This window comes from Apis dorsata, unplaced genomic scaffold, assembly GCF_000469605.1.
Source record: "Apis dorsata unplaced genomic scaffold, Apis dorsata 1.3 scaffold_311, whole genome shotgun sequence".
Taxonomy (NCBI): domain Eukaryota; kingdom Metazoa; phylum Arthropoda; class Insecta; order Hymenoptera; family Apidae; genus Apis; species Apis dorsata.
The window spans coordinates 126336-137859 of record NW_006263583.1 but is presented as its reverse complement, the minus strand read 5'-3'; positions in this window follow the sequence as shown (position 1 = coordinate 137859).

The window sequence follows — 11524 nt, the reverse complement described above, 5'->3', positions numbered from 1 at the left end:
ATAAAATTTCTTTATTTTATAATCATGTTTAGTCTCAATATTATTTCTTTAATTCTTTTTTCTTCTCTATAAATAACTCTATAAATTATATTTCAACAATTTAATTATTTTTCTATTTTTGAATTGAAAATCTGAATAATGTCTTCATAATTATTCATATTTTGACAATTCAATATTATTAAATTTTCCATTTTTTTAAAAAAAAAAATAAAATCTAAAATATTTTAATAATTCCTTTATAACTTAAAGTTAAAAATTCTATCGATTGCAAAGATTTATCGTCTGCAAAGAATTAAAATATATCAATAATTTTTTCACAAAAAAAAATATATTATATATTATATATATATAGAAGATCACGAATTTTGATTTTCAATAATTTCCAAAGCAATTTTTATTTTTAATCTTTTAAACAAATTTTTCATTTTTAATAGAACTTTTATGAATATATTTTAGTAGTCCTAGATTTTAGTAAGTTGTGCATTATCAAAAGATTACTAAATTTTAATTGATTTTTGAACTGCAGCAATTTTAAAAAAAAAATATTATATAATAGTCATTTTAGATTTATATTAAATGATAAAGTCTCTATTTTCATGTATTTCAATTGAATTTCATTGAATTTTTTTTCCAAAACTGAAAATAGTGTAAATTTGTTCACGATTTTAAAAAAGAATTGATCAAATTAATAATCAGAAAACCTATCAAATAAATTTACATTGATTTAAACATAAGAAAATGCGGAAAAAAATAAATACATCTAATTTTGAATTTTTTAATCAATGCAAATATTTTAATATTTTAAAACAAAAAAATTTATATTACTTTCAAAATAAACAGTTCAATTTTAAAATTATTTTATGATATTCTTTAATCTTTACTTTATTAATATTATTATTTTATTAATATTAAATTGAATAAAAATAATAATTGTAAAGAAACTCAACGAAATATCATATTAAGATGAAATAAAAAATAAAAATAAATTAAATAGAAAAAATAAATATAATACATTATTTAATATTAATTTAATTAAAATTAATATCCATATTATTTACAGATAATTTATAATGTAAACTAATAATATAATAAAAGTTGGATATTTGTATTACAATATATTGGCGATAATAATGTCATTTCATAACAAATAAAATAGTATTAAAAAAATAAGAAGCCAATAATATAATGATATAATGATATCAATTTCAATCTATAAAAAAAATTTATAAAAATAAATTTCTAAAGTTTCAATAAAGTATTTTTTACTAAATTTTCACTCAAATGAATATAGAAGAAAAAAACAAACAAAAATAATTCTTTTCTTAAATAGTTTATACAAGTTAATTATTTTTTCAGATTCTATTACTATTGAGATTTCATGAAAGGAAAATCATAAATCAGAGATGTTATGTTTTTCTTTGTATATATATATATATTATTAAATATAATTCCTTTCATGACAAATATTAATAAAATATTCATCTTTAAAGGAAAATGAGATAACATTTAAAAAAATTTCTCTTGCAAAAATATAAAAATATTTATTTACATACTAAATTATTTACAATTTTTTATGTGATATACTTATATTACAAAAAGATATTTTTTTTACATTGTTGCAAAAACATTAATAAATTTACAATTTTATAATAACTATTATTTTTATAATTAACAGCCTTCATCTTCTTATTTCATGTATCTATAAAGAACTTGAGAAATACCTGTAATATGAAGAAATTGAAAATTTAAATTTCAAACATAATTATAAATACATAAAATAAATAAAATAAAATAAAATAAATAAAATAAATAAATAAAATAAATAAAAGTTCATGAATATTCATTTTTAATAATTTTTTAATAAGTAATTTTTAATTTTTTAAACAAACTTTTTATTTTTAATAAGAAAAACAGAAATTTTAATACATTATATATCAACATCAAAATTAAAAAAATTGTTAAATTTTGACTGACTTTTGAACTGATTGCTACAACTTTAGAAAAAAATATTGAATAATATTCATTCTGTATTTATATTAATTGGTGAAGTCTTTGAATCGAGATTCTTCAAAGTTAATTTAAAGATTGATTTTTCTATCAAAATTTCACAATTCTATAATTTTAACTATTATAATTCTATAATAGTTTCGAGTTTATCCAAATATAAATGATTCTAATATAACAACATTATTATGAAATATACCTAAATTGAACTTTTCCAAGAAGGCATTGAATAAGAAATGTAATGGAGGACAAAACATAGCAGTATCACAATTCATCTTGATATGATCCAGTTCAAAAATTTTTCTCCCATACAACTTCTAAATTACATAAAGATGTACATAATTACACAATAAGGATGTAAAAATAACAGTATCACAAGTCATCTTGATATTGCCAGTCCGAAAACTCTTCTCACACACCTTCCAAATTATACGATAACGTATAGGTAGAGTAATGGTAATCCGTCTGCGGATTAGATAATAAATTATTTAGTATATTAACAGGAATTAATGATACCAATACGTAAATTCGGCAAAAATTAATGATTCACCATTAAATTAATTTTCTCACACACAACTATTCAAATATTAGCATTTTCAAAAGTAGAATAAAATAATATAAAACTAAATATGATTTCGATAAAACTAAACATGAAACACTAAACACTAAACAATATATGTATATATACTTACATGCTTACTCATATACGAAATAAGTATATTTTATTTCGATATCTAAAAATTTTATAATAAATCGCACAAAATATGCATTTTCGTACGTATAATTTGTAACAAAAGTAACAGGCACAATTGTTATTTTTGTTCGCACGCGTGGTGTGATAGTCATGGTTATTCACTGTGATTATGACACTGATCGTTCTTGATTCAATTGAAACTAGAACTGATTTCGAATGTTCAGAACTTCGAACTAAATTCTTTCATTCCCTTCGCAAGCTTAAATACTCCAAATTCTGACTCATGATTGGTGGATAAGTACTGACCAATGAAAAATTAGTTTATTTTCTTAAATTTTCTTGAAAAATTTTATTAGCTTGAAAATATCGCCTACCTGTTGGAGTAGGGAGATCATTGGAATTAGGGAAAATCTAGAGTAACGGGATTTACTTTTACAAATTCTAGAATTTATGACACGTCTATTGTTATTAGAATAATCAGGTAAAATATTGGCGGACTTTCTCTCTTCCTTTCAAAATCTTTTAAAAATTAATCCTTTAAAAATTTTTTCTGGCAATAATATATAAGTAAATGTTAAAATGTAAAATTTAAGAATAACAAAAATTTCGTGTCTACATCATAAGCTTTGCTTAATTATAGTTGGAAAGGCACGTAGATTTTCTTAATTTATTCATATCATATGTAAATTATTTATTCATATAGGTTACTGTAAGATTGATTACATGATTTCGTGATTTCATAATTGATGCTGTAAGCATATTCGAATATTTCGAACAATTCAAAATTAGAATCGAGCCGTGATTTGCTTTCAGCTAAGAATTAGAAAGAATCAAACAATGAAAACAATTTGAATTATTATGAGTTAAAAAGAATTGAAGGATATCTGTGGTAAATTAATTAAGGCTAAATTTATTCTAAAACAAGTTTAAAACCCAAATGATACAAAAATGTCGATTATGATCTATTGAATTAATTATAAGCAATTGAATTTTATTAAACAAAGCAAGACGGAAAAATATTGACAAATTTTATTTACAATCATTGTATAATAAATAAATTGCATACAATAAAATTTCATCAAATATCATTATTGTTTGTCAAGTATTTTGCTATTAAATCTTCATATTTTAATCATTTTTTAATTTTATTTCTTTCAGAAATGTGAAATATTAATTGAAAATTTTAATTTCACTTTTCTTAAATCGATATCTATAAAATTTCAAATTCGACTCGAATTTCCAAGATTCTTTAATTTTGATCGAAATATTACAAATTTTTTTCATTTTATAAATTTTTCTATTTTTAAATTAAAAATCTGAATTTTCTGCACAAATCGTATTTTGATAATTCGAAATTCAATGTTATAAAATTTTATATTTTTCATTCAAAAATTTGATATATTTGATAATTCCTTCATAACTTAAAAAAAAATTCTATCAATTTCAAAGAATATATTGTCAAATAATATATTTTGCAAATATTTCATACATATTAATAATTATCACACATATTTGAATCGGAATTTTCTAAGAAGATTCTGCATAAGGGATGTAAAAAAAGGATACAAAAATATCATTGCTGATAACAATATTATTGCTCTGATCTTGATATCGTGCAGTCCAAATAAATTCTTCCACATAACTTCCAAATTACATATAATAAAGTACAAATAATAATAAGAGCGCAATAAAATACTTGAACATCATGCAAGAATTATTAATATATAATAGATAGATATTAGAATTCGGCAAAAATTTAATTTAGAATTCGACAATATTTTTTATTATTAAATTAACATTTTCGCACACATAAATACTCAAATACTAACATTAATTTTTATTTGTAAAAATAAAATTAAAAAATAAATTATTTTAATATTAACAAAATATAAAATATATGTATATAATTACTTATATATTTATAAAAATATAATTTAAAAATGCTACAATAACACGTATAAAATATATACCAAATATTTATATATAATATGGTAAGAGATATAAAAATTATTTTCGATTCTAATGAGATATAAGCTCATATCAAAATATAAGCTGATATCTTTTATTTCTATAAAGATAAAATATATCAAATTCTATTCTTAATGAAAAATTAAGAATGCCGTTCTTTAGAACCTCACATTCAGATCATTCGAATTAGAGAGGGGATAATGGTACTTGCTACCAGATAGGCAGGTAGATAATCTGAAATTTACGATGTGGCATTGTTATTGAGATACCAGGTGCAAAACATGGGCTACTTTCTTTAATCTTCCAAAATTGTTTCTGGTAATAATAAAAAATTCTAATAGAAGAAAAGAAAAATGCATTAAGTTTATAAATAACAGAAATCGCACCTGTAAACATTTATTTAAAATTATTTTTTCCTAACATAGATTTTGTTTTAATCCATTTGTATGAAAATTATTTATATAAATTATTGTAACATTGATAATTCTGGTTATATGCTTTTAAAATTTCACCTACAAGGATTTATTTAAATATTTGAGCAGCTCGAAGTTAGAACTTTAGAAACTTGAGACTTGCTTTTTAATTTGAATCAAGAATTCAGAAAAATCGAATAATCGAATAAAAAAAATTTTAGAAATCGTATTTTAGAATATCGTTGAAGGATTATAAAAGTCAAAACAAACTCAAAAATTGATATATCGATTAAGGTTTATTAATTATTTATTATTTTATTAATTATTAATTATTTATTAATTTATTCATTTAATTTAATTTCGTGCAGATGAAACAACATAAGAATATAATGCAATGTAACGAAGATACGTCTTTTTTTCATCTCGCTTTGTCTGACACAAAATTCAATTGTTTATAACTTAATAAATAAATTGTTATCGATATCTTTACACGAGATAGAATAAATCGTTGAATTATAAACCGAATAATGATATCATTCTGCAGGAAAATATATAATGACTTGCACTTCCACTCCATAAGTGGTTTTGAACAGACATAAAAATTTTTTTATTTTCAGGAATTCCTTACTTCTTTTATGACTCGATTTCAAATAAAAATGAAAAGATTAGTGAATCACTTTCGAGTTAAAGAATAATTTATTACAATATGTATATATAATCTTACATATACCTGAAATATATTCTAAAAAAATAATTTAATATGCATCATCATCATCAAAATGCAAGTAACATCTGTAGCTAGAATTTAAAATTAATAATATAAAAATAAAATTTTTTTTGAAAAGAAAAGTAAAAATATAAAATAGTATAAATAATTTTATAAATAATAAATTTAATAAATAATTTTAAATTGCAATAAAACTTCGAAAGATCCTGATTAACGAAATTTGAAGAGTTAAAATTGAATTAGAAAATAAAAAAATAAGAAGAAATGAAGAATAAATAATAAAATTTTATATTATAGCTAAAAAATTTAAAGGAAGTTTTCATGGTTTAAAATACAAAAAGATTATAATTCTGTATAGTTATTATATTAAAAAAAAATTATACAATCAAAATGATATAGAATTTTTAAACATTGAAACAAATTGATTAATAATATTAACATTTCATTAATTTTCATTTAAATAAATAAAGTATAAATATTATAAATAATAAAATATAAAATAATAATAAATAATAATAATAAAGATATATATAAAAAAACTGATTATTCTATCTGAAAGTTTTTATTATTTTCTTAATTTTTGTCTCCCTTATTAATATGGATTCGAGAGCCTCTACTTTATTTTAATAAGCCTTTAAACGGCTTACGATCGCAGAAACATGTTGCGATACTTCCATCGATTCAAATGACGAGTTTAAGTCAATGTTGAAATATCATTATATTGAAATTATATTGTCTATATTCTTTTATATTCAATAAAATCCAATACCATAAAATTTCTTAATATGATTAATAAAATCATTTTATGATTCGAGGTTAAAAAATTATTCCTTTTTTAATCCTTGTAAAAAAAAGAAAAAAAAATACAATAATATAATATTTCACTATATATTATATTCCATCGTTGTAACGAGTTATCAATTCAAACCCATTGCAACGATTTCAACATCCCTTTAGGTCTTGCACGAAACTTATGCAACGATCTTGTATTTATTGTCATCCTTCCTCGATTCCTCGTATCCTTCATAGGAACCATCATCTTCGTGGAAGAACATGCTTTACGTTGAAGACAAAAGTCACAAAGTCATCCTCTCCTCGGATAAAATTTCACCGTTTTCCTCTCCCCGGGAGAGAAGAAAGATATTCCGCGCGCGTTGCAATCGCGACCCAGAAATCTCGGGGCGGATTTCACCGGCCTCTTAATTCGCGGCCACGGTTGTCCCATGGCGTTTTTAACCCCCGTAACTGATGCGAGTCCGGCGTGCCTCGAATTTCCTCGCCGCTTTATTATTCATCCCTTGAACCGTCAACCATGGGATCCCGTGATGGCAAATTTTTGCGAATCCAGCACGGAATCCAGTCGAAAAGAGAAACGAGCGTATCGCGGAGGGTTTTCAGTTTCGCTCGGATTCGTGTTTTACTCTTGGGATAATTAATTGTTGGGATTGTTGGTGTGTTGATTAATAAATAAACATTTTAAGAGATTGAGAAGTGGAGGGATTTTTATTCGTTGTATTTCTTTATGATTGATCTTTGAAAGTAAGAGGTATTTTAATAATTTTCGATTTTATATTTTGTTTTGTTATTAGAATATTACAAATGAATTATGGATTTTAAGGCGAAAAGAATCATAATTCATTTTTGGGATCGAGATTGAGGGAAGAAAAGAAATATGTTAAATTTTGATTTCTTATTTTTTATTATTATTATTCTTATTTATTCTTTTCTTAAAAGTAATTAATTATTAATATATTATATATTACGTTAAATATATTATTCATATATATAAAATATAATAGATAGTAATAGTTTCATTTTAAATAATAGCCAATTCGATAAAAAATTACATATTTTTATAAAAATTGATACATTTTTCCCAAAATCGATTAAAAAAAACACTTTTTCTTTTAAAATTTTTAACAAAATTCTGGCAATCAAGTTCAATAACAAATCGAATAACGCATAAATTCCATTTTTGAAATTATAGATTTGTTTAATTTTTAAATTATATATATTCAAATCAATCGTTTCAAATGTTCAAAAAAATTCTAAAAAAAATTCTTTTTTTCTTTTAACATTAAAAATTTAAGAAAATCATGGCATTCAAATTCTAAGGAAAATCGAATTATCTTCTAGAAGAAGTTATGTAGAAGTTTATGTAGAATTTATGTAAAAGATCTTCTATCTATTATCTAATCTTCTTCTATCTATTTATAAAATCGACACTTTCCAAAAATGGATCATCCAAGAAAAAAAAATTGAGAGAATCCCTAATTACATACAAATTCAAACCAGTATACATGGAATGAACCTGGTGATGGGATTTTACAAGTCAGAACCGCAGGAATTCATCCTGGTTGTGTTTTGCCGCGGCTTACGAGGAGGGCCATGGATAAAGCGCCGGCCCAGATCGCATAATAGTCGTGTACATCAACTGATACACGAGTTTTACGGCCAGCATCCGACGACGACACACGGGCCGCCGTAGTAGTTGGTGTGTTTTTTGTCAACCCGGGATTCCAGCCTGTTAATCGGACAAAGAGCATCCGGGATCTTGGCCAATTTATGGCTAGCCCGGCATTTGCATGCTTAAACAGCCACCAAACACGCGTTTGCCTTTCCTCCGTATCTTTGTTGGGAAAAGAGGCCGGAAGAAGGTTAGTTAGGTCGGTGGCCGATTAGTATTACTAGCGCCATCTGTATCGAAGATTCACATATTCATGGTGTTAAATACTTTACAGGCGGAAAATTATGAATGAATTGAACAAATTTGTTATTTTTATAAAAATGATATATATAAATATATATGTAATTATTAATTAATCTTTTATTTAAATTAAGTTTCTTTAAATTAATAACATTCGTAAAAAAAAAAGTTAATTCATATGCCATTAGAGGCGCTATGGTCAGATTTACATGTGCAATCTTTTGAGAATGACACCTCGTCTATAAAGTACTAATATATTTTTGGAGAATCTAAAATTCTACAGGCTAAAACAAATAATTTTAAGAAAGTTGATATACAAAAATATCAGAATCTTAAACAATTTGAAGGTTTATTTATTAATCATTTTGCGAACGAAACGAATATCGCCTTTACAATGATATTAAAATTACAATTAAATGAAATTAAATTAAGTTGAAATAAATTCTAATATACACAAATAATACATATTTTTCTTTAATCTTAATATTTAGGTTTTTTAAATCTTTTTCCATAAAAAAAATATTCTCGATTTCATCGAATCGAAAATCAGATTCGAGAGAATATTTTTCCACAAAGAATGAACAATTAAAGTTTGTATTAGACAAAATAAGAAAATAAAGTGAGATCATTCTGTTATACTATTGGCACATTTTGTTCTTGTTTCACTTTATTTAATGCAAAATTAAATTGTTTATAATTTAATAAAAAATCATAATCATTTTTGTATTTGTTTTTATTATAAAAAATTGATTTTTCAAAAGTGTTCCACGATGTAAAATATTTTAATATTTATATATACTTTTTATATTTATTAGAAAGAAATTCGGATAAAAAAGATATTTAATGATTTTAGATTAGTAGCTATGATTTATAATGATGTTACATATTCACACGTACTAAAACAAAACAACATATGAGAAAATTTTATTTTATATTTTCGATTTATTTTTGTACATACAATTATTTTTTTTCTGGTTATATTTTGATTATTAACATTTATATCTGAATATCTGTATTATAATCAAGGTATATAGGTATATATATATTTTTTCGTTCATTTCATATATTAATAATTTTTGGGCAAATTTTATTTGAAATAAAATAACAAATAACAATAATGTATTATTTCAAATATTTGATTATTTTTATTTTTCATATAATATATAGAAAGTAATTTTATTTCATTTGAGACACAAATAATTTAATTTTAAATAATATTTTATTTAATTCTTAAATAAAATAATAAATAATTATAGGTAATTAATTAAATAATTTTATTATAATCTCTCTCTTGAAATTAATATTTTCAAATAAATGAAATATATTTTAATATAGGAAAATAATTCTTAAGTATTTATAAATATTAATTTTCTTTATTAAAAATATCCTATTAAAAAAAATATATATATATACACATACATACATATATATAAATTCGATTTAGAAAATTTAAGACATTTTTTTAAAATTTTAATATAATTAATAATACTAAATTTGAATTAAATTAATTTTTAAATAATATCTGTTTAAGATCTTTATTTTTTAAAAATATGGCTTGAAATAATAATATTTAAAATGTAAATTTGATTTATTATTATGTATGATTTAAAGTTTTTTTTTTTCTATAAAAATCTTCTTAACTTTTACTTAATTCTTTTGTCATTCGGAAAAATATTTTACTAGAATTATAAAAAATATGTACGAAGATATATTGTAATAGTCATTGAAAAATAATTCTTTTTCCAAGAAATTGGGAAATCACAAATGCTTCGAGTAATAGTGTTTAAAAAAACAATCTTCGCGCTTGCATAAGCTATTTGAAAAAGAATCGAACACTTCTCTTTCTTTTTTTTTTTTTTGAAATTCAATATCGTTTCGTTGAATTTTGTAATGAATTTTGCTTCATTCATAATACCTAATGAGAATATCCAACTTATTTTTAATTATTATATTAATATTTTATATTATAAATAATTGAATAAAAATTAAATAAATTATAGAAAAATTTAATTAATTTTCTAATTTTGGTATTTAACTTTATTTTTATTTAATTTGTATTTATATTTTATTTAATTTATATAATATTTCATTTGTACTATAATTAACATTTTTATTTAATTTTCTTATTTAAATCTAATTTCTTATTTAATTTATTAATTCGAAATATCAAATGAACTGAATAGTTAAAGAATTTCACGATATCATTTATTAACTCCAATCTTATCGATAATGCATATTAATTTTTGAAAAATCAATTTTATTTCATTATAATATTTAACATTTATAATATTTAATATTTAGTTATATTAATAATAAAGGATATAATTATTACCAGATCTTTTATTTATAATTTCCTAATTAAATTGTATTCCATAATACGCAGCAGTAACAACATCAGAGAGTAAAGTCATTTGAAGTTCCTTCATTTGCAATTTTCCAATTAAATTTTATCCCGCAATATTACATATCTGTAATAATAACGAACAATAAACTCATTGTGAATCACCTTTATCTGAAACGTTTTAATTAAATTATATCTGACCAAAAATTAGCAATCGCTCTCCAATCGACATTAACAATAATACATTATATTCCTTATTATTTGAATTCTTGTTATTTTTAATTAAACATTTTTTCTAATTGATGAAAATGATGTTAAAATATTCAATCTATATTAACAAAAAGAAAATCTATCTAAATTTAGATCTATTCTTTTTATTTATTTATCGATACATAGATAATTTCTTAATTAATTTTATATATATCTCTAAATTATTTACATATTACAATTGTATGATATATATCGGATATATATTTTATTATTTAATTTTTTTTTATATCTAAAAAAAAATATTCTCAAAATAGTTCTATTCTACTTCATTTCAATTTGTATCAATAATTTGTATAAAAAAAAAAAGAAAAGGAAAAAAAATCATAAAATATATAATATATTTTCTATTTATTAAGGAAAGAATTTCAATTAAAATATTTTTTTATTGCAAAATTGCAAT